The 22792-nt window shown below is 45.6% G+C and overlaps 1 protein-coding gene and 1 pseudogene across 3 annotated transcripts in view; both read right to left on the reverse strand.

The window, feature by feature from the left end:
* TEX2 (testis expressed 2) overlaps positions 1-22792 on the reverse strand; it is a 103168-nt gene that overhangs the window by 73970 nt on the left and 6406 nt on the right. The window lies entirely within an intron of this gene.
* LOC116578646 lies at positions 8908-9049 on the reverse strand (annotated as a pseudogene).

Here is a 22792-nt window from a genome sequence, read left to right on the forward strand (position 1 = left end):
ATTGTTGTGCCCAGTCAAGTTTGAGAAACTCCAAGGCCGACTACGGGATGGAGTGAAAGAAAAGCCTGACTGTGGCCTGGCTGTTTGCCCCACTCTGCCCCAGGAGGACAAACAAAGCTCTGATGCCGAGGGGGGTTTCCTGGGGCTCGGGCTCACCTGAAGCATTTGCTCTGGCTTATTCTAGTATCAAGCCTCTGTGACTTTAATGCAGGTAACAGATGTGTTTGCGGCAAGCATGAAGGTGGAAGACAGAAGGTGGGAAGTATTCTGAAGTCAGAGAAACCCGGTTACCAGTTTAAACGCTGGTGTTACACTGCCCCAGCCTCCGACCCCAGCTGCACTGCTGACCAGCGTGTGACTCTGGACAAATTATCACAAAAGGCCTCTTTCTCCTCATTATTCAAATAAAACAGAGATAACAGTGCCCACCTCAGAAGGGCTGCTGGGAAAATGATTTAGCACATGGAAATTATAATTATCATTATCCGCAGCACGCACGAGCACATCTTTTTATCCGTGCCCCTGGGGCCGGAGCTGACCCCACCCAACCACGTTTTCAAGGATCAAACAGCTTGTCCCCAGCCTCTCTAACCACCTGAACCAGACTGTCCCACCTGGCTGACTTCAGCTTTAGCTCAGGCAGCTGTGACCATTAAGAATTACAAACATAGGGGCAAAGCAGAAATATGGAAAAGTCTACACATTATAGCACAACATGAAAAAGTAGAACTTGGGAGGGTGTGCATAGAAAAAAAAAGAAAGTGCAGCCAACAGGATCCTAGGAGGCTACAGAGACAAAAGGTTAATAGTTGATGCTTTACTGTGAGTTGTCTTTTTTGCTTTTACTGTAGAGCTGGTTAAAAGAATCGCTTTTAAAATGAAGGCACCAGGCGCACCTTGGGTGGCTCAGTCATTTGGGCTTCCGACTCTTGATTTCGGTTCAGGATCGTGGTCTCAGGGTCATGGGATCAAGCCCAGCATCAGGCACTTCACTCAGCAGGAGTCGCCGGGAGATTCGCTCTCCCTCTCCCCTCCCCACACTTGTGTGTGCATGCATCCTCTCTCTCTCTAAAATAAATCTTTTTAAAAAAATACATAAAATAAAATAAAGACACTGAATGACATATGCAGTCCTACCAACATTTTTTTCTGTCCCTTCTGCACTTTAGCCACATATTTGTGGCCAAGATTCTAACAAACGATGTTTAGTAGTAATTGGGCTAATACTATATACTGTTTTTGCATTTCAATGCTGATCCAAATTTTAACCAATAATCCATACTTATAAAGGGTTTTAATTTTTTATTTATTTGAGAGAGAGATACAGCACGTGTGTGTGTATGCACGCACACATGAGAGAGAGAGAGAGCGCGCACATATGTGCACACGAGCAGGGGAAGGGACAGAGGGAGAGGGAGAAGCAGATGCCCCACTGAGCAGGGAGCCCAACACAGACTTGATCCCAGGACTCTGGGATCTGACCAGATGCTTAACTGACTGAGCTACCCAAGCGCCCTATAAAGGGTTTTAAATAACATTATGAAATCAAATCACTGCCATAGGTATAAGGATGATAAACATTGCTAAGTAAGCAAGAAAGAATCAGTTGCTTAACTTTGATAGTCAAGGTCAACTCCATTCTAAAGGCAGTAAGAACATTCAGTTTGGGGAAAGAGACCTGATACCAGCTCTAATAACAATATCCAGAGTCAGACCAATCCTGTCTCAGAAGTTCTTATGTAACTCACAGCCAATCAGCACTTGGAATCAGCATGAAACCACACAGACTTGGCAATTCCAAACAGAAGAAAAGAAACTTGATGATTTGGGTAGCTTTTGTGTCCTTGTCCCGGGTAAATGCATAGCTTGTCTGAAGCCTTTTGAAATACTGAAAATGGCTCCCTGGCTCCCATGGGCTCCTTTGCAGATGTCAGGTTGGAACCACCAGCCTAGATCAGCCCCACCCAGCACACTGTGGTGGGCTCTTACCACCCAGCTCTGAGCACCTTCCTGTCCCTCGTAACCAAAGGGTAAGTGGGCAAGTGCATTTGGGGACTGGGTAGAGCGGAGGTGTGCCAGAAAATCCTAGGGAATGTATTCATGCCAACGACACAGCCACCCCTCCCCATCTCAAGACATGTAATAACTGAGAAGGGGGGATTAGAAGACAAAGAATTTGAAACAATTTCCCAGTAATCACAGCCTATGTATGTGCACACATTTGCCCCAATAACTGCCATGGAATTAAGACTCACCGGTCTAAATCACCTTGGAATATCAGGAACGCAGTATACTCACTCACTTACTAACTTACACACACACACACACACACACACACAGTATACTCACTCACTTACTAACTTACACACACACACACACACACACACACACACACACACGAAAGGGTGATGAAATCATGAAATCCCCAGGAACTCAGCTGCAGGCACATTATCAGCTGTTCCTCGGCACCAGTATCTAGTTAACCCAGTCTACATCTACGTTAGAAGACACTACCTTAGAGGCAACAACTCCTTTGTAAGAGGTGACTGGCTCTGTGCCTACATTAGAAAGGCAAGGGCAGGCCTACCTCCATCAAGGTTAATCAGTGAACTACTTCAGATCTTTCAGACGGAGAATGAGAGGTGGGTCCCTGCTTCCATGGGCACAGGACACGACTGGACTGAATTCTGCTCTTGACCTTTGATATAACTGACTGCACTGTTTGCCCCTGAAACTGTGGCCTCATCTCCTGGGGCTTAGCCTATCCCCCCGAAAATCCAGACCCCAGGTACAGAGTTGACCCCAGCCAGGGCCTCCACAGCTGCCCATTGTGAAGGTCTGTTTCATCACCGTCTAAGGGCCCAAAGCAGGAGAGAAGGCAGAAATGAAGGGCAAGTGAAATACACAAACTTGGATGCACAAAGTAACAAGAGAAAAAGCTGTTTCTTGGCGAATCAGGGAAAACACACACAAGGAGCATTTCATCACCAGAAAAACACGAGTACACAGCCTAGAACCAAACTGCTTCATCTAATTTGGGAGGCAGTCTAAACCTGACGGCTGTACTGAGCCTCCATCTGACATCTCAAAGGGGTGAACGGTATAAAGTTGTGATCTTGATGTTCTTCTGTTCATAGGTCCAGCAACTGCCTAACAGCAGTGTCCTGCCCTTTCCAGGTGACGATGCTGAGTCTGTTGTTGGCTTTTGTCTTCCAGCTCATGTGGGTCCTCAGAGAGGACTCTCCGCCAAAGGAAAATGCCAAAACAGGAGCAGAATTTTCTGGCTACCGAAGTGTAATTAAGGATACCATAAAATCCCACAGAGATAGCTCAACACCCAAAGGCATAGCCCGGGACAGCTGAGGCTAACTGGGAAGAGCTCTGGCTCGGGAGCAGCCTCGCTGGGACTGTAGTTCCTGAGCTGTCAAATGAGGGTCGTGATGGTGAAAACCCACTCCTCAAATTGCTGGGAGAAAGAATAAATGGGACAGCACTTCATGAACTTCAGTGAAGTTATGGGCACCGATGGCATAGAAATGTTATAATTAACCACGATGCTCTCTCCCCGTGGACTGGACGGAGTAAAGTATATCAAGGAAATATTATTACTTGTTCTCAAAAGACTCTGTTTGGCAGTTATTTTTATTTAAAACAATGTATTACGGTAATCATACAAGGGGTTTTTTCCTCCAAAAGCTTTGAGAGCCATTTAAATGTCCATGGTAAAGAACACCATTCACGTCCTGAGCATACATGCCCAGTCACCTAAAGCAGCAGGAATTATTTCCTGGAGGAAAGGAGGGCCAAGGCCCACAGAGATCCAAGGGAGACACGATCTGGGCGTGGGAGGATGTAGCAGAGGGATTCTGATAATTAACTTCTACACGTGCCAGGCCTCGGGGCCTTACCAACAAGATCTCACCCAAGACTAGTGACTCGGTGAGGTAGGGAGCTAGTATTATTCCCACATTTTGCAGATGGGGAAAAAGGAGGAATGCTCTGGGCAACTTACCAAGGCAACAGAAAACTACCGACTAGCAGAGCTGGGGCTCACCCTCCAAGGCCATGCTCTACACCCCTATTAACTGCCTCGTTCATGTATTTCCAAAGGCAAATGGATCCATGGGCAACAGAAGCTCTCTACCAGTGGTCTGTGCTTCAAGAAAAGCTTCCAACCACTCCACATTTACTGAGCACGGGCTGTATGCCAAGCTCACTGCTGAACGACAAAGACCTTCACACTATCTGTCCAGGAGGGAGCATCAATTCCAGGGTGGACCCTGAGTATATAACTCAGTGAAGCAATGAAAAGTACTTCTTAAAAAGTCCCAGTAATTCATAGGACAGGCTATAAATTGCTTTATTCTTCGCTTTACTCTTCCAGGCCCCTCAAAGCCTGTTTGGGATAGTAATCAACCTATTAGGGAACTACGTTCCACGTTGGGAAGACTTTCTTATAGTAGATCACAATTTACAGCAAAAAGAAATCCAGCAGGCCGGTATCAGCCCTAGGGACTACATGTTCTACCCCCACCACACACACACACTTTATTGCTGTACATAAGTAAATGTTCTATTGCATGCACAAAAATCTTAAGAAAACCCTAAAAATGCAGCACATCTCTTCTTGTGTGCTAGTGGAACGTATTTTCATCCTAGGGAAGATGGTCACAATTAGCTGGGACTTCACGGAGACAGTGGAAGGTGGCATCAGAGGCAACGGCTGTTTGTAGCAAATGGTCCACCCATGTTATTAATTACCTGGTGACTTTACTGATGTCTCTGCCTTCCCTTTTATACTAGCCATCACAGGCAGTCGCTACCACAGATTTTCCCTACGTGACCACTCCACAAAATGGTCACCCAAAATGTGTAAAGGTGTGACCATTCAGAAACTGACTTCAAAAACAGCACCTAAAGACATATTCATTTTCCTCTCCATTTATTATGTATCCAAAACAAGCATTTGGCGTTGATAGTAGATCTAAGGCTCTCTTGATTTCACAGTTTACGCACTGGTACAGGTCTGTTTGCACAGACATTTTAATCTCAGCCAAACCTTTCTAGTTGGACATGTGGAACTAAAGCTCTGAGAGCAGAGACACGTTTTAGCATTCAGTGCTTGCCACCTGCCTCCTGCCTTACAATGTCATAGCAGCACAGTACTGGAGCAGCCCTCAGGGAGCTTAGAGGACAGGGGGTAGAGACCATCAAATAGTCAATGCAAGGGCTATGAAGGAACACGAAGGGTGTCAAGAGAGTACAGCCAGAGGGGAGACCCCATCAGTTTGAGGCTCAGTCATGGAAGGGTCCCTAGAACAAGTAGAATTGGGCTGACATTTCAAGGATGAGGCAGAGCTGGCTGGGATGGTAGTGTGGGCGGTCCACAGGCAGAATGGCATGAGTAAGGGACCTGAGGCAGGAGCACAGCTTAATGGAGGAATCCAAAGGAGAACCCTTGAATGTAGGTGAAGCGTACACAGCATGAGACTGGAGAGGTGGGCAAGGACCAGGTCATGCAGGACATTGAAGGCCACATTGAGGAACTGGTTTTTATCCCAAGAGCAATGAGGAACAACTGAAGGATTATTGTTTGTGGTCTAGAGACAGCATGACAGTGATCAGATAGACATTCTGAAAGCTGACTCTGGGTACAGTGTGGAAGCAGACTGGAAAGGGACAAGAAGGGACTCAAAATGATCAGTTACACTCTTACATTTTAGGCGAGAAGTGACAATAGCCCGGACAAGGGAGGTGGCTGTGAAGATGAAAGAAGGGGACTGAGAGAGAGAAGATGACATGTGAGGGACTTGACGGGGAGGATAGGGAATGAGAAAGAAGGTGCTTTTAAGGACAAGCCTTAGGCTTTAGGCTTACAAGACAGTGGTCAGCAATCCCATTTACCAAGTCTGGGGATAAGAGAAGGATCAGTTTAAGGAGGACATAGTAGGTTCAGTTTGGGACATCTTAAGAGTCTGACATTTGGTGCCCTCCAAGGGTGGATGACAGAAAGGTGCTGGAAGTTCTGATTCACTGATACTATTACACAACCACCAGGGAGGGAGACTAACGGTTCCTCACAAATAATGGCAAACAACGGGCACCTGGGTGGCTCTGTTAAGCATCCCACTCTTGATTTCAGCTCAGGTCATGATCTCAGGGTCCTGAGATTGAGCCTTGGGTCGGTTTTTGCACTCAGTGGGGAGTCTGCTTGAGGATCCACTCCCTCTCTCTCTCTCTGCCCCTCCTCCCACTCCTGCACATGCACACATGCTCTCTCCCTCTCTAAAATAAATACTTAAAAAATAAAAATTAAGAAAGCAAACAAACAGTAGAGAGAGAATTTGCTGAATGACAAAGGTTTTTTTTTTAAGATTTTATTTATTTATTTGACAGACAGAGATCACAAGTAGGCAGAGAGAGAGAGGGAGAAGCAGGCTCCCCGCTGAGTGGAGATCCTGATGTGGGGCTCGATCCCAGGACCCCGAGATCATGACCTGAGCCAAAGGCAGAGGCTTAACCCACTGAGCAACCCAGGCATCCCAACAAAGTATTTTCTTTGTTCAAAGTCGAAGTTCAAAGTCATGAACTTCTAACAATACTGTGCAAGTAACATATGCAATAAAACCATTGCATATGTCTGCCTACATTCAATTTTTTTAGAACATCTTTCAAGAGGAATTTAATGCCATCTACTATTCTACACACACACACACACACACACACACACACACACACACATACTTCTTCAACTTTTAGGACCCTAATTTAAACCAGGCAGCAAAGAAGAAACTTCAAATTGAAGCAGGAAAAAGAACTGTTTCCTAAAATGAGGAACAGGGTTGGGGGTGGGGGGCGGGGAATCTTGGCATTGCCCGGGCAGCTCACTTGGCAGGCACCAATTCATCTGAAGTTCTGAGTTACGGGGAAAAACTATGATTGAAGATATAAGTCCTGGATACATCAAGACACTCCTCATTTCACTTCTGGCTCTAAGAGGCACGAACCGCGTTTTCATTTCAAATGAGGAATAGGAGACAGGGAAGTTGAGAGACTTGCCTAAGGCATCATTGCCAGTTAAGGGCAGAAATGCAAAGCAAATGGGTCCGGGCAACTCCCTTCAGTGATGCCCAACACCACAGGGGAAAAGGAAGAAGCAGCTATTTCCTTGATGTTAATCCTCTGCTGTAGAAATCGAACGTTGGGATATTTATTTCAAAAGGTGTTTTCTGTGATCACCTGTCAATTTCATCCTTTGCTTCAAGATAAAAATTTTTTAAAAAATTCTAAGCTGTAACCACTTTCTTTCTTTATTTTTTTTTTTTTAAGACTTTATTGATTTGGGAGAAAGAGTGAGTCGAGGAAAGGGCAGAGGGACAAGCAGACTCCCCACTGAGAAGGTAGTCTGTCATGGGGCTCGATCGAGCTTAACCCACTGAGCCACCCAGGCACCCCGAGATAATCTTAATTTTTAAATAGTTTTGTCAATTCAATCCTCTCTGCTTTAGCTTCTGAAAAGGGTTTTGTCTGGTTAGATATGTAAATCACACCCAAGGAAAGTTTTTAAAAGTTTTAGTTATGATTGCTTATAACATTGGGATCCAAATGTAAACTCCAATCTGGAAAAACCAAATATTTGTTTTTCATCAAATGTCTACTACATGTTTCCAAATAAAATCCACTGAAACTATAGTGAATAAGTGTCTCTAACTTACAATTTTTCAAAAACCATTTATTTATTCTTAAGCCAAACTCAGAACTTTTTTTCCTGAAGAAGAAATGCTATCAGGTACATTCCTTGCCAGGCCCCAGAGCTTAACAACTCAAACCGGCCAACCAAGGATCCTAACTGTGTTAACGGGAAATATTACACAGTCCTTACAAATAGTAAGTACGGGGCTGCCTGGGTGGCTCAGTCAGTTAAGTATCTGCCTTCAGCTCAGGTCATGATCCCGGGGTCCTGGGACTGAGCCTCAAGTTGTGGGGGTGGGGGGGTCGTCCCTGCTCAGCAGGGAGTCTGCTTCTCCCTCTGCCCCTCCCCCTGTTCATGCTCTCTCTCAAATACATAAAATCTTGAAACAACAACAACATATAGCAAGTATGTACAGAAGTGGGGCGATACGCAAATGAAATAATGATAAATGAGGAAAAAACACAAACTAGCACCTATACTGATTTACACAATTTTAGAAATGTAAGAATGTAGTTTAATTTTCCGCTGCATCTCCACACACACAGACACATATGTAAGTGTATGTATGTACATATATGTGTGTGTATAAAGCTCTTCACCCACAAATGTGTAACACCTGTGAGCCCCCAGGGATCTCAGAAGCACTGCTCGGCTTGGCACAGCCCGGCCTGCCTGACCCAGGTTCAGGGACCAGGCAAAGTGGCTGAGGTGACACTGAAGCGGGGGCAGAGCAGGAGTTACAAAGGGAAGAAGGGAGCAAGGGCCAGGGGGCCTCAGCCAGGTGAGGCAGGCGCCCGGAGGGGGGTGAGAGCGTGCTTTTGCAAACCCCACCTGGGTGACTCCCTCGCCAGCTGCATGACCTCGGGCTAGTTACACAATGTTTTTGCGCTTCAGTTTTCTAATCTACAGAATGAGAAAAATAAACTCTACCCCGTGGCATCTGTGTGGGGATGAAAGGAGTTCCGCACAAGCCTTTATACAGGCTTCTCCCTGTGTGACTAGTGCCCTTCCTGCCTTGACAGGTGTGGTCAGTTTCCTGGTCTGTAAAGGGGCAGCAGTAACAACAGGATGTTGTGATGATTAAGGGCAGGGGTATGGCCCTGGCTCTGTCCATCGCAGCCCGATGCAAATACTGGTTATTAAATAAAAATCTTTAAAAAAAAATAAAAAAATAAAAAAAAAAATAAAGTATCCTGGGACGACTGAGTACAGGCAGTAAGCATGAGGCTAACAGGCCCCACGTGTGAACAAAGGCAGCATCGCTGGCAGAAGTATATACTATTTCCAAAAAGGTTGTTTTATAATTTTATGATTCAGTGCTTACACTTGATCTTAGCCAAAAGGCCGAGAAGTGATGTGATTCAGTGCTTAAAACATACCCTGAGGAGAGGGGGGGTTAAAGCCTTAGGCCAATAGCTGTTACCCTTCAGTCTGTACCCAGGCCCCTGTGTTTGGGACTCGGCCACGCTCAGGTCAGCTGGCCTCTCGATGTGGGGACCCTTTCAGGGAAAGCATTCAGGTTGTCAGACCTCATGGAGCGACAAGTGGAGGGTCAGTTCGTGCGTTTTAAAGACTGCTGGGCAGGCATAACATCAGAAAGCGAGGTTCAGTAGTCAAGTTCAAAGGCAACCCAAGAGTAGGGAGATGCTTGGTCTGCTTTGAACCACCAGCACGACAGCCAAAGGCAACTTGCTCTCCTCCTATTCCTGCCACAGGAAAACTGACAGTAAGAAAAAAAAGAGGATACCAACCAGAATAAGGCCAGTCACTCTCTCAAAAGGTCACTGATACCAAAGTCCCAACTCCTCAAAAGATGCTTCAGATTAGTCGGTCAAAATCTGCAAAGATGCCTCACTGAATTCCAAGGCCCCCAAGACAACTGTTACTCCCCAAAATTTGTTGTAGTAAAAACAATGGCAGGACTCAGCTCTAAGGTTTCCTCAGAAAGACCTTCCTGACCACTTCATTCTAAAAGCACAGCCTCCCCAGCCCCTTATTTTATTTTTAAGAACAGTAATACTACCTGACATCGTGTTACACGGCTACTTACTTGTTACCTCTCAGCCCGCAGAATATATGCACTACAGAGTAGGCACTTCAATATTTATTGGTTCAATGAATGAAAGAACACCGCACTTAATACCTATGTAACCTGTTTATGGCCTTTTCAGGATATTCCATACGGTATAGAAAATGAATATATCATTTAGAGTCTAGTATATTTTTAGCAACTGGGCACCAAGTTTTAGTGCCAGAATGTAACATATTATAACACCTGCTAGGAGAAAGTGAGATCTAACTTCACACCTAGATCACCTCTATTCGTATCCTCTGCAGCAACACAAGCCTTTCCTAACACAGGCTATGAGCATGGTACCACTCTTTTCTACAGAACCACTGTGTATATACAAAATGTTGTTTCTGCTGGGAAAATGCATTTCTTCTAGGAAACTGAAATTCCAAGTCAGCCGCTGTCAAAGGAAAGGATCCTTCAGGAGAAGGGGGGTATACCTCTGGGTGGTAGTGGCTTCTCAGATCATTTTTCTAAGGTTTTAAAAAAAAATTCATATGAAAGAGAGCATGTGCACGTGCATGCAGGAGCAGGGGAGGCACAGAGAGGAGGGAGAGGGACAAGCAGACTCCCTGCTGCACGGGGAGCCCAACAAGAGGCTCGACCCCAGGACCCAGAGATCATGACCTGAGCCGAAGTCAGATGCTTGACCAACTGAGGCACCCAGGTGCCCTATAGATCTCGATGGCATAAATAAAAGCTCCTCGGCAAGTCACCATCTACCAGGGATTCAGAAGTGGAAATTGCAGAGCTGTTGCCATCAACAGAACTCCAAGGTATCCACCTGTAGCTCCTGGGCCTGCCTTTGGAGCAGAACCACCCCACTCCCAGCTTGTATCACACGCCAGGCCCACTGGAAAGTGGAGCAGAGGATTTGAAAGCAGGACACAAATCCAATACATGCAGTTCTTACAGAATATATATTCTCAAATGAGAGAATTCTGAAATCCTGTTGTGCTTAAGTAAGTATGCAATGCCTCCTTTTTAACTTACATAACAAGCAATTTATCTAACAAATTAATTTTCGGCTCTTAAAACCCACTAGATCAAAGTATGTATCAGTCTTTTTAAGGGAATGAGCAATGAGAGAAATAAATGCAGTTGGTCCTGCTTTGTCACACACACATAATCAATAACGCACTTACAAAGACCTTCTCCAAAAAGCCTCTGACAGCAAACCCTGGGCCCAGATCTCGAGGGGAGCAGGGAGTTGCACCTTCTGGAAGCACTACTCTCAAACTGTACAACTCTCTCAAAACAGGGGCACCTGGGTGGCTCAGTGGGTTAAAGCCTCTGCCTTTGGCTCAGGTCATGATCCCAGGGTCCTGGGATCGAGCCCTGCATCGGGCTCTCTGCTCCACGGGGAGCCTGTTTCCTCCTCTCTCTCTCTGCCTGCCTCTCTGCCTACTTGTGACCCCTCTCTGTCAAACAAATAAAATCTTAAAAAAAAAAAAAAGGCCTAGCTGCATATTCCAGCCCTGCTAAATCTTACCGTCCAACAACCCACAATGCACACTCCCCAGAGAGCGCCTCGACCCTCCCGAGAAAAATCAGCATCAGCACCAGCAGCATACTCCTTCCTAACATTCTCTTCCAAACCTTCCAACTTACTATTTTATATCAAGGGTTCTTAACATCTTATGGGCCAAATCTGGTCTGAGCGTACGTGTGTGGTTTCCTTGGGAGACGGTGCGTAGCTTTCAGAGGCGCAAAGGGGTGCACGTTCCAAAAGTTAAAACGCTGCTCTTTCGAGGGAGTAGCAGAACTTCATCTGTTATTTTGGGAAACCAAAGTTTCTTTCTTTTTTTTTTTTTTTTAAAGATTTTTAAAATTTATTCATTTGATACAGAGAGAGAACGTAAGCAGGGAGGAGGCAGAGGGAGAGAACGAGAAGCAGGCTCCCTGCTGAGCCAAGAGCCTGATGTGGGGCTCGATCCCAGGACCTAGAGATCATGACCTGAGCCAAAGGCAGATGCTTAAGCACCTGAGCCACCCACGCGGCCAAAACCAAAGTTCCTCAGAGTCAGCTCTGGTTTGAACTGTTTCAGATCAAACAGTTTTTCCCAGGAAAAATACTAGGAAGCCAGAGTATTGGCTCCCATACTTGGTTGCTGGGTGTGGATCTCGTGCATTTCTGGGGTGTCCAACAAGAGCCCGCTGGACCTCCCAGCAGGGTAAATCAAGATGACATGTCAGTGTGAGGTCTGCACTGAGGATGTTGATTCTGGAATTTGTTTGGGATTCTTCGCTGTTGGCATTTTCCACCCCAGGGGCTCTGACACCTCATGAAAACGACTATTTTTTCCTCAGAAACAATATTGTTTTATCCAGCTTCGTAAGAAAGATCAAAATTAATGTTGAGTCTGCAATGCTCTAGTGCCTCACTCAAAATGCAGGGCACGTCTCCACAGAGACCTTCCTCCTGGGCAAGTTTCTTCTTTGACTGAGTGCTTCTACATCAAATGTAATCCTTAAAGCACTATTCTCACTGCGCTCTAGCTCCCTCACCGGACTGTGTCCTGGGTTATCTTTTTTTCAACATCCTGTAAGATGCATACGTGCACATTCCTCCTCCCATTTTTTAAAAACTGATTTTCTATTTTGGTCTTAACCAACCACTGTTCTTGATGAGGTTTTCTAACTTGGAAATTATATATCATACCAACTTAAATACCCTGCAGATTTCATGAATTCTCCCCTTCCACCAACCGCAGCTGCTAGACCTACTGTGATCACATATCCTTTGTTTCCACAACCTACGTAAGAAACCGGACCTTGTTACTCTGAAAATCTCACTTTCATCTCGATTCTATCCAGTTGCCAATATTCCTTCACACATATGGCAATTCTTGGTCTCTCTTCAAAAATGTGGCCAAAGGTGTAATAAAAGAAAGGCTAAAAAAAAAACCCTGTTCTCTGCTTGTCTCCTGGACCACAATCTTCCTCTATTGTTTCTTCTAAACCAAAAAGTACCACTGTATTTGGAAAATAATCAGTTCTGGAAAAAGGTACCTTTACACTATTATTTCCAGAACAACGAGATGTATAGAAGGAGAAATTACAATCTGCTGAGAAAATTGCAAAATTATTTCTGACACTATTTGCTATAATTTGACAATTCTGTCGTAAGAGTCTGAGAACGGCACCATTGTGAGATGTCTGAAAACCATTGTCCTAACTGAAATCTGTTCAAATAGAATAGTTAGTTGATTTTCAAGTCACATAAAAGCACATATAGGGGCGCCTGGGTGGCTCAGTGGGTTAAAGCCTCTGCCTTCAGCTCGGGTCATGATCCAGGGTCCTAAGATCAAGCCTCGGCATCGGGCTCTCTGCTTAGCGGGAAGCCTGCTTCCCCTTCTCTCTCTGCCTGTCTCTCTGCCTTCTTGTGATCTCTCTCTGTCAAATAAATAAATAAAAATCTTAAAAAAGAAAAAAAAAAAGCACATATAGACCAGAGATCCTTCCTATTAAATCAAGGCATGAAATACCTACAAAGCCTATCACCAAAGCAATATAAATTTTAGTCTCAAAGTATCCTAGCCATTCATCTCAAGTCTATGTAAGTAAGGATCTTGAGATTTTTAAATTTTGACTTACACACTAAATGAAGTAATAAACAATGCTCCTTTATTTTTATTTTTTTTTAAGATTTTAAAAATTATTTTAAAAATTAAAGATCTCCGCCGAGCAGAGAGCCTGATTCGGGGCTTGATCCCAGGACCCTGGGATCATGACCTGAGCCGAAGGCAGAGGCTTAACCCACTGAGTCACCCAGGCGCCCCAACAATGCTCCTTTTAAAGAAAAAAATCAATGTCAGGAAAAGCAGACATGTTCTATTAATCTAGCTGGTTTTCACTCACACATATTTGTTCTCCATACATTTTTACTGTTTTCTTTTTTTTTTCTAAGATTTTATTTATTTATTTATTTGACAGACAGAGATCACAAGTAGGCAGAGCAGCAGGCAGAGAGAGAGAGAGAGAGGAGGAAGCAGGCTCCCTGCTGAGCAGAGAGCCCAATGTGGGGCTCGATCCCAGGACCCTGGGAACATGACCTGACCCTAAGGCAGAGGCTTTAACCAACTGAGCCACCCAGGCGCCCCATACTGTTTTCTTTTAAATACATCGGACCTTTCACTTCTCTGTGTTCACAGAAGGGAAAAGTAGAATGGATAATCCCAAGCAATTGATTTGGGAATAAATGGCATTTTTTGGTAGCTTCCCATTAAAATGGGTCTGCGTGGGAGGAACGTGAACCGAGCAGAGTGGAGTGGGAAGGGAGACCCCGGGCACAATGGGGTGCAAAGGGAAGCCAGCTAAAGGCATAAAGACGAGCAAGAAATAACCTACTCAGATAATTGAGGGCCACTGCCATAACTTCCTCTGTATTTAACATCCACAGTGCTGAGTCTTCATTAATTTTAGATGAATTTCACGGTAGGTTTTGTGTAATTACCAACAGCTTGCATTACTAGCTCATGAGACAGCTCTATCTATGAAGAGATCTGGTTTCCTAAGCAGAGCCTCCTGGACCACATGCCCACCTCCGTGTGAAGGTGAGCACTGCCAAGGAGCTAACGAGTCCTCAAAAGCAGGAAAAAAAGGAGACCTTCTGCCCAAACCCTTTCAGGGCCAGAGCCCTAGCTCCCCAGAGCACTGGGAGCAATTCGGAGAGGGAAAGAAGCTTAAACTACCAAAGGTAGAAAATGCTCATCTTTCACTGTAATTTAAATTTCTGCTGTTGCAATGATGCACATTTGTCACCAATGCTCTCTTTCTTATATACTGGCCTGCCCCTGGAAGAACAGTCTTTCTGGAAGCAATAACTTCTGTTGTTTCTGCCTCTGGAAGCACTGGAATAAGGATTATAGAACAGAATCATACTTTCATGAACCAAGCTCACCATCATGGGATACATATAAGGTCCACAAGGAAAGGCAGGAGCCTGTGACAGCAAATGCATGTGTGTGTTCCTGGCTGGGTGGAGGCCACCAGAGCAGATGGCTGGACTTTGCGGATGGAAGCAGGTAGTAAGCTGAGACCCCCAAGACATCCCAGGGAGGGGCAGGATCCACCGTCCAGAACCACAGGGCTGGGAGGCTTCCTGGTTCTCTGTCTAGCTCAGGGCCCCCTTTCTGGCTGCAGACAAGAATTACCAGACCGAACAGAAAAGCCAATGGCAGGGAACAGATTAACTTAGAATACATTAAGGGGAAAAAAAAAAGGGAGGGGAGGGGGGAGGAAGAAGGGGAGGAAGAGAAGGTGGTTTAAAAGAGAAACCCAAGAAAAATGAGAAGAGAGGCCTCGGAGAAGTTAGGAGGCAGTTAGGGCATTGACCAAAAGAAAGTGACTAAAGAAGCCAAGGACAAAATATCCTGGCGCATGGCACCGGGCTTGTAGGACAAGTTCATCCAGTGCTCTCCGAGCAAAGGGTACCTTACAGATTTGAAGAGGCGAGAGGGGCCAGTAGGGAGGAAAGAGGCTCTCGAGGACCCAGAGGTAGCCAGGTGTGATTAGTGAGAAGCCAGGCTAGCGTGCATGGGCTCCCACCATGCCTCTGGCAGACTGTGATCTAGGTTCTTTCCCTACTGTTAATCGGTCCTTCCTTTCTCAAAAGCTGGCTTCAGAGCTTTCTAAGTGAGAGGTACAGAGACTTCAGCTCCTTTGAGGGCTGTGTGAAAGCCTGACGAACATATGACCCTACCACCACCAAACACAAATCCACAAACACCCGCAAGATTTCACATTCAATTTGCAAGCAGGTACAGACTTCTCCCTTCCCCTCCCCAAGGTTAAAAACCCCGATATAACGGGCTCCCTGCTCGGCGGGAAGCCTGCTTCTCCCTCTCTGACTCTCTGGATTGTATTCCCTCTCTCTATGTCTCTCTATCTGTGACATAAATAAATAAAATCTTACAAAAACAACAACAACCCGGATTTCAAGAACTCATTACATTATTTTCAGGAAGATGTATAGAGGTTCGATGTACACCCTTTGGGTAGTGGGGTATGCAGTCTTTTAGAAGTCTGGGCAGGACAAGAGAGAGGGCAAGGTGAAGTCCTGCCCCAAGAAAACAACAAAAGCTTTGTGGGGTGTTTTTGTTTTTTTTTTTTCACTCCTGTGGCCAAGACTTTCGTGGGAAAATAGGTGGTTCCTTTCTAGACACTTTACAACCAACCAAAAGTTGAAAAGCAAATATTCTAAAACATACTTAAGTGCTTGCCTAAGTTAAAAAAGAAAGAAAAACTGGCACACTGACTTTTAAGCTATTAATCAGGAAGAAAAAAATTGAATTAGCCACTTTTTAATTGAGAATGTATCATGTTTCATGCTATGCAAATACTTGCTTTAGATTCTTCGAGACCTTCCTTAAAAAGAATGACAAAGTGGGTTAACACTTTTAAGAGACTCTCATTTAAGAGACTCGCAGAAGACTGCCTTTCACTGCCCAGGAGAGGGTGGACCTGCTCTGTGACAGTCCCCAAGTACAGCCACTGCTTTGGGAGCGGCGTCATCTGCTGAATGCTAGGGCGTCACCGGATGCCCAGCCCAGGTTAACTCAAGGTGGGGACAACCCGTTTGATGAGTCCTTTCTCCAGCCCCAAATCACCATGAAATCTACAAGCTGGCTCGATGAAAGCTTCCAAAGCTAGTTTCAGGGCTCCCTGCTTGTGTCACAGGGTCACCCCCTCCCTAAGCAATAGCATCACACCAGTGAGAGATCCGGTTTTGTACTCTACAACAATGGGCAGAAATACAAACTGACAGGGCTGACCCAGGGAACCACCCTGCTTTACAGTGGCAAAAACCTCATTTTCCCTTTACGCGCCCATTGGGGCCCCTGTATGAACTCCAAAAATAGAAAAACGTGGCCAAAAAAAAAAAAAAAAAAAAAATCACACTTTTCCCCTTAGCTTGCTTTGAAGTACTGAACACTTACCAACCAATAGTGCCCACCCACGCTCCGTGCCGTGCTGGGCGAGGGACCACCGGCCCCCGCTGCAGTGCCGTGCCAGAGTCCAGAAGGAGCAACAGGATGTTTCTGGGTCGGAAAACTGGAGCTACTGGGTCAACTCTGCCAAATCACACAAAATGCTCAAATTCTTAGGCCACAGTACAGCTAAGGACTTTGAAATTGTGAATCCTGCAATTCCTGGAAGCCGTCTAAGCTGTGGGTCATATATTTTAAACGTTTAAAATTCTATTGTTTGAGATATACACTCTGGCATTATAAATTCATACAGTTGGAAGGAGCTCTTGATCACCTGCCCCCAGAAAATTCTGGGCCCTGCCCTTGCTACATCTGCTGCCAAAGCAACTCTCACCTAATTCAGAATCTCAAGATATGTTTTTCCCTTCCACAAGACTTTCGTCCCACAAATCAGACCTCATGAGATAAAATTCGCTTCAGGCTGTTAAGCCTCTGCCAACAGCCCTCTTGATAGCAGTCAGACCTTAAAACAAAAGCTAGGCTGACCAAAGAAGTTCAGCCTCTGGCTCAGAGTATGATCAATAGTCATTTCTGTTGGGAGTTTTAGCCTTAAAAAAAATTAATGTTCCTGCTTTACTATTAACCTTCCCCATCAGGATCGAATACCACTCATCATATCCCCACAGACATTAGTCTACCCTGGGATATTAAAACAAAAGCAACTCCTTTCCCATGGGTTTTCTACTACTCTGACTTATTTTCCACTTCAATTTTGCCTCTGAACTTCGCCAGGGCAAGCAGCTCAACTTGCCCTGAGGACAAGTCCCTTCAGACTTCTAGGACAGGTACTGCAGTTTCTACTCCGAATTCTTCCGGGGCGGGGCGGGGGGTGGGGGAGTTGAGGCAGATGGCAGCCCAAGGAGGAGCCACATCAAATTAGTCATTGCCATGGCCTTATACTCTAGAGGTCATTTCCAAAGGGCATCTATATTTGAGGACACCAAGATGGCTCCTGTACAGCGAATGGGAGGAGTGGTTCCATCGTTTTTATCAAAGGAAATAGGAAGAGGCAGGAAATGCTCCAAGAGCAGGGGCTGTGGAGCAAGCCTGCCTTAAGCCCCAGCTCTGGGCTTATCTCCCAGCTCCCTTGCCCTCTGGATGGCTTTATCCTATCCACGCCCTCAACTGGCTTTTCCTTATTTGTCATCATTAGGTCCAAACAGCACCCACCCAACACACACACACACACATCCCTCTACCTGCTCTCAGAGGTAAAATATCAGCAAGGTGGTATTAAAATTTACCATATGGTCCACTTCTATTAACACTCACCTACAAACATCTTCACAGTCTACTACATCTGCCAGGGGCCTCTTTTAAGATCTGCCTGTGGAACAAAATCACTGCCTGCTCAGTCTGGGAGGCCGTCCTACGATTACATACCTGGTCCTGCCATCATGACTAGAAGGCTTGCTGCCAGCCTTCTGCGGTCAAGGCACACAGAGGAGTCTCTCCTAGGGTTTTCTTTGGGGCCATGTGTGCCCATACTCCTTTGCTCTATTTCAGTCTATGCCAATCCAATTCCAATAAGCGGATCACTTATTTATCTGGCTGTGATGTTAAGGTTTCCAATGCCTGGAGACATTGGCTGCTCCCCCTCAGGCATGAGTTGACAGATACCTGACCCCTTCCCTCTGCGCTGTTCTGAAGCAGCTTCGGTGCTAATTTCCACTGGAGAGTTTCTGGGCACCACTTTGGTGCCCACATTGCTGCTGAGTCACATAGGTCTCTATGTTATCTGGTTCTGCAAATTTCCTGTATGCTTTTTTTTAACATTTATATACTTTTCTATCCCCTTAATATTCAGACTTGCAAGTCTCCCAGAAAACACATCACTCTTATCCTCGATAAATACCTCCACTCTGGTTATCAGAGGACCTGGTCTGGGGACCCAATCCATTCTTCCAAAACAAAACAAAAGAAAGGAAAGTTACCTAGGAAACCAGGTAATAACGTCCCACATCAGTTTTGTCTCTCAGAATCACAATCGCAAAAGCTATAGAGGAAATATAACTGCCATCTCTGCCTCAAGTCCTTTTCCTGTTTAGAACTTGAAAGTTCTGGTGAAAATCCAGGTGTTTCCTATAACTCCCTCCCAAGTGACAGGTGATCTGAGGAGGCAGACTCCTCCCCTCATCTAGAAGTTGGCCTCAGAAGGAAGGGCAAATCTGCCCATCTGCAGGGCCAGGTCTAAACACAGTTGCCTCTTTTCTCTCCAGTGGTCAATCTCCCAACATCAGGAAGATCCCTCCACCCCTACTGCTGTCTAGCGCCCTCTTTAGGGCCCATCTAGCATTATTTTTGAGTAGTATGGGGGCTATTCACAAACACCTGCTGAACACCCAAGGGTAGAGCACTCTGGTTTGCTGATAAGAGCTGGGGAGGGAGTGAGGAGTGTGAGAGGGAGGAGATACAAACAGGAACAGGGCACAATCTCCACCTTCTAGACATAGAGGAAGACTACTACGTCCCTGACTGTGGGCTGCATATGGAAGACTCTGCCCTTGAGGCCTCAGTTTGGAGCCCCATGCTACCGATGGCATACTCAGCAAGTGATGCCTCCTGAGGCTGGGGCAGAAACCCTGGCAACTTGGCCCATATGAAGGCTTCAGGAGGTAAGGCAAACCCAGCCCAGAGGATGGAGAGGTGCAGAGGAGATGGGCTGAGGGCCTGGGCTGTCTTGCTCACCTATTTCTCCCCAGCACGTAGTAGATGCTCGATGAATATGTTTCAAAAATGGGTGACAGTTGTCAAGAATAGATTTAAGAGCAAATAAGGAGAGCAGCTTTAAATTTATCTAGAAATTCTGAAAAACAGGTGCCAAGGGAAGTGTAATACCAGTGAGTTGCAGAGTATGCACAGCCAATGTTTTCTGCCAGAAGTAATTTACATTTCTTTTCACTGCAAATGCAAGCTGGCCCTCACCTAGTCCTTTACCAAGTGCTGTGATTTTTATCTTTAAACCTCTCCTCTCTCTCTTTCCAATTTCGCTGCCACCACTCTGGTCCAAACGACCACCTTTTTGCTTGGAAGACAGAAGCAGCCCCCTCATGGCTCTCCCCACAGTGACTTCCATTTATTCGCCCAATAGCAGTGGAAGTGGTTTTAAAAATTCCTAATATGGAGGCCTGCTGCCTGGCTCGATCAGCAGCGCATGTGACTCCTGATCTCAGGGTGGGTCTTGCATTCAAGCCCTACACTGGGTGCAGCGCTTACTTAAAAACAAAATTTAAAAATTTAAAAAAATCCTGGGGCACCTGGGTGGCTCAGTCGGTTAAGCAGCTGCCTTGGGCTCAGGTCATAATCCGAGGGTCCTGGGATCGAGCCCCACATCAGGCTCCCTGATCAGTGGAGAGCCTGCTTCTCCCTCTCCCTCTGCCTGCTGCTCTACCTACTTGTGCTATCTGTCAAATACATAAATAAAATCTTTTAAAAATTTTAAACACATAATCCTAACATGAGCGTACCATATCCTTGCTTAAAACCCTATGAGAGCTTCTTGTGGCTCATGGACTAGGAGCCATGTTCTGAAAAGTGCTAAATGGTCCAGCCCCTCCTGCCTTCTGCCTCAGCTGGGCCCATGCCTCTCTCCTCCTGGTTTATTATATTCTAGGCACCTTCCTGCTCCCAGGAGGAAGGGAGGGAGGCCTTTCAGGAACTGAACCACCTGCTCCCTCTTCAGGAAACCGCTCTACGCCCTCACCTCATTCCCATTTGCACTTTCCTTTGTAGCACTTCTCACTCCTCTTTAGGACGTATTTTTTTAGCAGACCTCTGCTTTTCTCCTTCCTCCAGGAGGGCAAGGACCTTGTCAGTTTTGCCCACTGCTGTAGACACAGTACCTAGCACACCATCTGACCCATTGCGCAACCTCCTTTAATGTTTGTTGGGTGATGAATGAATGAATGCAAGCGTGGTAGAAAACAAGCAGAAACCTGAGATACGGCTCTTCAAAACTTGGGTCCATAGAAGGAGTCAAACAGTTTTTAGAGTAGAATAATCCAGAACGGGAAATAAGGGGGGAAAGAGTCTTGGGAATCCATGCCTGGAGCTGTCCAGTGGGTTCAGACCCATCTCACAGAAGAAGCATGTTCTGTGCCTTTGTCCCAGACTTGAAATGCGTTCTCCTGCCAACTTTTAAGGGTGGCCTTCTCGTCTGGGTGGGCTTCCTGTCCCAGGCTCAGGAGGCATCACTCTCACTGAGTATGTCATCGGAAGGATGGGGCTCCAACCTGAGACCCCAAGGTTATAACCTTCCCTATATAGCCAGGTCAGGGACGCCTAATTTTCATAAGCAAGACTATGCAGACTTGCAAGAAATGTTCATTTAGGATTCTGAATTTCAACTACTCACACCAGTCCTGTAATTAGGCAGCATGTGATAATTTTTTTTTCTCTAGGACCATATCTACCATATAATTTTATATTACAAAGATACATTTATACTGTGACAGAAAATCCACCAAAAATGCTTCAAATGGAAACTATCTTGGAATAAGATTAGCAAAATGTCGATAATTACTGAAACAATGATAGATACATGGGCCTCATTATATTATTCTCCACTTTTGTGAATTTAAAAAATGTTTCCAGAATAAATTTCTTTTAAAAAGGAACTAGTGCAATTATATACAAATTTGATCAGCTCTAACAAAATACCCTGTAGGATACTAACAAACTCTGATATGGCTGGGATTCTATTTTACTGAACATCCCAAAACAGGCCAAAGAACCAAAGCCAGTGACTCGTTTCATGAAGTTTTCCTCTTGTATGATCCCGAGGTGTGGCCATTTCCCTAAGAAAGCACCACACCAAATCTCATCGAGCATGGAGTTCAGGTGGGTACCACTTAGCAACTCTTGAGTTGTCACTTTTGATCGCCTGGTAGTGAGGCCACTGACCTCTGCCTCCTTTTATGGGGGGAAAAAAGGGCTAAAAATCTACCCTCCATATCAAACCCCAAAGCAGACAGCTGCAGGAAGGAGCTGAGCAACAAAGCTTCCTGTTGAACACGGCTCCCACGGCAGACGGGGCCGAGGCTCCCTGCCAAGTGCTCCCCAGGCACAGGTGCTCCATGGTTAGCACACCACAGAGCATCTAACACCAAGCCACCTCAGAACGCGCCCAGCAGATGCATATTAGCCATCTCGTCTCAACTTCAGCCCTGTGGTTACTTTACACATGGAATGATGGGAAATGCTGACCACAAACAGAAGCTCATCCATTCCAAGTCAAGATGCCGACTGTGTGAGAATCAGCAAACCCTTAGCCCCAGTCCTTCCTGTACGTGCCTCGCAACGTCCTCCAGAATCCCCAGACATCAGTTCATTCTATCCTAACGGCCACTTAGGATGCGAAATTGAGGCAGCAGGAGCCTAAGAAATCCCCAAGTCCCCTAAAGAAGTATCTGGCTCCTGAGCCGGGGGTCTTCACCTCTACCCTGCAGGGCTCTGATGACTGGCCGTCCCACAACCTCCTCCACACCTCTTCCCTTCTCTCCTCCCCATGCCACACTTTCTACATACATCCTGTTCCCTCTAGAAACACTTTGCTGGACACTCCCAATTGCTAGCTCCCCCCCTTTCTTCCTTCTCAGTCTCCCCCTTCCTAGGAAGGAGACTTCACACTTAAATCACAATGTAATATACACATACAATGTATACATCTCTTGACTTGTTTACTGTCTGGACTAGATAATGTGCTATGTGCCCGCAGAGACCACATCTGTTTAGCTCTCCACTGGATTTCCAAGGACAGGCACAATGGTTGGCTCCAGTAGATGCTCAAATATTTATTGAATGCGTAATAATCATTGTTTAGTCAGTCCTTTCAGTGAAAAGATTTTTAAATTCTCTATTTCAAGCCCCAAATGATAAATATGACCATTTTTAGGAACACTGTTTAAAAGGCAACGTTAGATGCAAAAAGGAATTTAAAATTGAATACGAAAACAGGCCAGCTTACGCCAGCTGTAAGAAACAACAGAGAAATGAAACTCAGAAGTGCCTGTTGTGATTCTGAAAGGTTACTGCAGG

Source organism: Mustela erminea, chromosome 18 (assembly GCF_009829155.1).
Source record: "Mustela erminea isolate mMusErm1 chromosome 18, mMusErm1.Pri, whole genome shotgun sequence".
In the NCBI taxonomy this organism is placed as follows: domain Eukaryota; kingdom Metazoa; phylum Chordata; class Mammalia; order Carnivora; family Mustelidae; genus Mustela; species Mustela erminea.